The following is a 5,407-nucleotide window of genomic DNA, read 5'->3' on the forward strand; positions in this document are numbered from 1 at the left end:
GATGTGCCAAGTAACTCAAACCATAAGTCATGGTTCCTTTAAGGTATTTAAATACTCATTGAACCGCTTGCCAATGTTGAGTACTAGGATTGCTAGTGTACCTACTCAACCATCCCACACCATATGCTATTTCGGGCCTTGTGCTCGTCATGTCATACATCAAGCTACCAATGCCCTTTGAGTATTCTAGTTGTGAAATAGACATGCTCTTGTTTGGCATTGATTTCACATTAGGATCCATTCGCGTGCTTACGGGAGAACAATTGCTATAGTTGAACTTCTTGAGAATTTTCTCAATATAATGTGACTTGTCATTACAATCCCTTGGTTATCCCGTTTAATTCTTATACCAAGAATTACATCATCCTTTCCTATGTCTTTCATAGAAAAATTAGATGCCAACAATTTCTTAGTTTCATCTACCTGATTTTGATCAGTTCCAAAAATCAGCATGTCATCTACATACAAACAAATGATCACACCAGCTCCTTTAGCATCAAATCTGCTATAAAAACACATTTGTTACATTGGTTTAAGGCAAAACCATAGGAAAAGATAACTTCATCAAACTTCTGATGCCATTGTTTAGGCGCTTGTTTCAGCCCGTACAATGATCTTACCAGTTTTCATACTTTATGCTCGTTTCCGGGCATAACGAAGCCTTGCGGTTGTTTCATGTAAACTTCCTCATGAAGATCACCATTCAAGAAGGCTGTCTTCACATCCATTTGATGGATAAGGAGATTGTGTATTTTCACCAAGGCGACTAACAATCTAATAGTTGAGATACGTGCTACCGAAACATATGTATTGAAATAGTCAATACCGGGTTTTTGCCAAAACCCTTGAATGAATAACCGGGCCTTGAGTTTATCAATCGTCTCATCCACTTTCATTTTCTTTTTCAAGATCCATTTGCATCCAAGAGGTTTAGAACCTAGAGGCAAATCTGATAACACCCAGGTGTTATTTTCAGGAATTGATGGCATTTCGTCATCAATTTCTTCCTTCCAGAAGATGGCATCTCGAGATTTCATCGCTTCTTGGAAGGTCCTTGGGTCATCCTCAATACTGTAACAGTAAGAGTATTGAAGCCCAAGTTCATCCCTTGATCCTTCCACCAAATAGAGATGGAAATCAGGACCGAAATTTTTGGCAATTTGGTCCCGTTTGCTTCTCCTGACCTGTTGTATTTCGGGACTTGAAATACCATCCACAATTTCTGGATTTTGCACTTTATCAGTGCTTGGAATCAGGTCCTTAGGCTTTGCATTGATAATAACTTCATCTCATCAAAATTTGCATCCTGCAATTCGATAACGATATTTATCGATATCGAATCGTTAGGTTCTATTACATAGAACCTATAAGCCTTGGAATTTTATGCATATCCAATGAATATTCAATCAATTTCACGTTCACCCAAAGTCTTCCTTTTGGGTTCGGGCAATTTTACAACAGTCCGGAAACCCCAAGTTCAAAAATAAGTCAAATTCGGAGTTCTCTTGAACCAAAGTTCATATGAGATATTGTTTTGTTTTTTTGGAACTCTATTCAAAACATAACAGGACATTAACATGGCCTCTCCCCAAAATCCCTCACTTAATCCCAAGTAAGAAAGCATCGAGTTTACCATTTCCTTTAAAACTCGATTTTTACGTTCGAAAACCCCGTTTTATTAAGGTGTGTATGGTGTCATTATCTCATGAACAATACCAACTGATTGGAAGTGTTAAGGATCCATATATGCTCCTCCCCGATCAGTTCTGAGATACTAAATCGAATTACCCAGTTGTAATTCAACCTCAGTTTTATTAATTTTAAATTTATCTAACGCTTCGTCTTTGGCATGAGAAAGATAGACGTAGCAAAACCAAGTGTTGTCATCAATAAATGTGACAACATACCTCTTATTTCACAAAGATGGATTAGAGTGAAAATCACACAGATCACTATGTACAAGTTCCAAAACAACCGATTTTCTTTCAACATTTGAAAAAAAAACTGTTTTGTAACTTTCGTAGGCATGCAAATCTTACATTTTTTTGCAGAAATACAGAAGGCTGGAATTAATCCATTCTTTGACATTTCATGCATTCTTCCAAAATTTACATGACTCAATCTTGCATGACAAGTCATCAAGTCAATTTTAGAAGAAGAAGAAGAAGATAAAAATGCAGAATTTTCAGGAATTAAAAAGTTACTCAACACATTCAAACAAAACATTTTATTATAAACGTAACTGAAACCAACAAAACTACCATATCGAGATAGGATAGACCTATCTGATTCAAAAACTTGTTTATATCCAATGTTATTCAAACAACCACCAAATTCTTTTGAATTCTAGGTACAAACAAAAATCGTCTAGTCTAACATGATGACCAGAAGTAAATTCTAAATTAACTACTCCAATCCCTCATTTCGGTGTTGTCGACTCATTCCCCATGTTTAGCACAGATCCATCTTCAACCGGTATCAATTTCTCGAACCAGCGTCGATCTTTGCAAACATGGCATGTCGCCCCCGAGTCCACTCACCATGCACAATCATCATCTTGTACATAGAAAGACTCAGGAATTAGTAAAACATAGTAAACATGTACAGATTTATCAAAATCAAAGTTAGTCAAAAACTAACCTCCCATCACTTGAGCTTGGTCCTTAGACCAGGCTCCACATCCTCCACTTGTTCTACTAGCACCGTTAAGCTTAACCTGGCAATCACGTTTGCAATGGCCCATTTTGTTGCATCTCCAACACACCAAATCCTTCTTCTTTTTGAAGGATTTATTAGGTCCATCAAACTTTCGCTTCTTGCCTTTCCCGTTATTGTTATTGGAGTGCGTTTTCTTTTCCTCAATCATGTTAATCGAGGACTATCCCGATTCAACTTTCTTATCCTTGCCATTTTCTTGCACCCGAAGAGATTCTTCGATGTGCAAGTGGCTACCAAGTCGAACCAGCGGCAGTTCCTCCTTTTGATGTTTCAAATTGTGCTTGAAATCTTTCCAAGACGGTGGAGGTTTGTCAATCACACTCGACATAGCAATGGATTCATCCATATTCATTTTGTGTAGTGTGAATTGACCCAAAATGCGAAGGATTATAGTATATTGTTCCATTACGGGCCTTAAGTCAACTAGGCATGGAAATGGGGTGGGGATGGGGCGGGTTTTGTAATCCCTGGCCCCGGCCCCGATTTGTAGTAACACCCCCCGGTCCTCGACGGATACGGGGATTATCATCCCGTCCCCGGTCAAATCTCTAGCAATCCCCGGTCAATCCCCAGTCAAACCCCATAAATAATATCCTTTAGTTTGATTCTACCGGGGATCCTTGGCCCCGGTTTGAGTAACATCCCCCGTCCCCGCTCCGTCCCCGATTTGAGTCTGCAGGGGATCATCGGCCCCGGGACCCATTTTAGCAGGAATCCCCATCCTTGTCCGGGTCGGGCGAACCGAGTTCCCCACCGTGTCAGGGCAAATCACCATCCCTAAAGTCAACCATTTTATAATTATTAAAATCTCTCACCAAGAACTTCTTACTAGAAGCATCTTCAGCGATATATTTTGACTCACAGGAATTCCATAATTCCTTTGCACTTTTCGCATTTTGGTAGATGTCAAAAGGGTAATCAGTCATACCGTTTAGAATGTGGTATCTGCATATGTAATCGTCATTCTCGCTCTTGCTCCTCCTCCGGGTCTGTTCCAGCGTCTTGTCCTCCACTATCTCAGGCATGGCGGTACTCAACACATACACCACCTTCAAGGTCGTTAGCAAGAAATGCATCTTTTCCTGCCAGCGCCTGAAGTCAACTCCTTCAAATTTCTCCAGCTTTCCAAACTTTGAGGTCATCTCTTTCACAGACTCGACCATTACCGACATCACAAGATATCAATTCAATTGTTAGGGAAATATAGGACCGGAAAAAGGTTGGTCAACCAAAAACCGAATTACTTGAGAATCATGTAAGAGATCACTTCCCGAATTGATATTTCGACCCTATGCCTGGATTAAAGGAAACTCAATATGGGATAAGACTCAAGAGAGCACTTTTGCTTTTAGGTACAACAACGAGAGCAAACTTGTTGGAGAGTATTTTAGGACTGTTCAAAAACCCATATCTAAAAACATAAGCATAAAAGTTATTTATCCTCATAAAAATTAACCGAAAAGATAATCATGGCTAAATTTTAGGAGTAGTGGAAAATTATGAAACTACACATTAAAAATAGTGGATAGTTACAAAAACTACTCATTAATGGTAGGGGACAGTTACAAAATTGTTCTAACCGTTCCAAACATGAAGCCAAAGACAAGACCAACCAAAGCCTTTAGGTCCTTAAGGACCGGAGTTCCTCGGGTCTTACCAACCAGAGGCAAGTCTTAGCAATCATAAGCAAGGAACCAGAGCCTCTTGTCCTTAACGACCAGAGGCAAGGCAGACCAGAGCCCCTCTAGACCTTAATAACCAGAGGCAAGAACCAGAGCCTCTGGTCTTACCAACCAGAGCCTTTGGTCCTTAACAACTAGACTCAAGGTTGTCCTTATCATCTAGAGGCAAGGCCGACCAGAGCCCCTCTAGTATGGTCCTTAACAACTATAGACAAGGAACTAGAGCCTCTAATTTTAATCATCTGGTCGATCTCTTATCCATCGTGAAGTCTGATCTTCGCGAGCTCTGGTCCGTGAGCTCTGGTCTTTGAGGTTTTCATCTCACAGAGAACCATGTAGAGCCTCTGGCTCGCCTATATAGAGCTCTGCATGAATACATTTCTAGTATGTCTCTGATCCCCCTCTAGTCCTTATGATCAATATTTCCACTACAATGCAAGAGGTGTAGCCCCTTAACTCCCACCAGGGTCATACTCATCTTATAACAAGTGTGCACACCGTACCTCCTTACTTGTATCGGAATATAGTATAAAACCCCCTTAGAACTTGATGTTACTTTTAATTTCACTTAAATGGTATGGTGACACTAAAATCACCAATAGAAAGTACATAATCTTGGATGAAATAAATACTTTGACTTCGATCTTCTTCAATAAAATCATTATGCAGTAAATCAACAAAGTTTAATAAGTGAATAAAATATTTGTATGAGACAACATTCTAGGCATCTAGATTTAGGATTTGGATTGTGATTCATTTTCATGTGTTTCATATGCTTCTATTAGGGGGCATTTCTTTAACAAAATGGGATTTGGTGGAACTGAATTTTTCAAAGAAATTTGACTTTGAAGGAATTGAAATGGAATTTTATCACGTGTTTGGTTGGTAGAAATTGGAATGTAATTTTGCCGCGGTGGAGGGGGGCTCTGACGACAACAATAGTGACTTGGTGGAGGGTGGTTGGCGGTTGTGACGATGTCAGTAGTGTGGTGGTAATGGGTAAGTGA

Source organism: Cynara cardunculus, assembly GCF_001531365.2.
Source record: "Cynara cardunculus var. scolymus isolate 2C chromosome LG 1, CcrdV1, whole genome shotgun sequence".
Classification (NCBI taxonomy): Eukaryota; Viridiplantae; Streptophyta; class Magnoliopsida; order Asterales; family Asteraceae; genus Cynara; species Cynara cardunculus.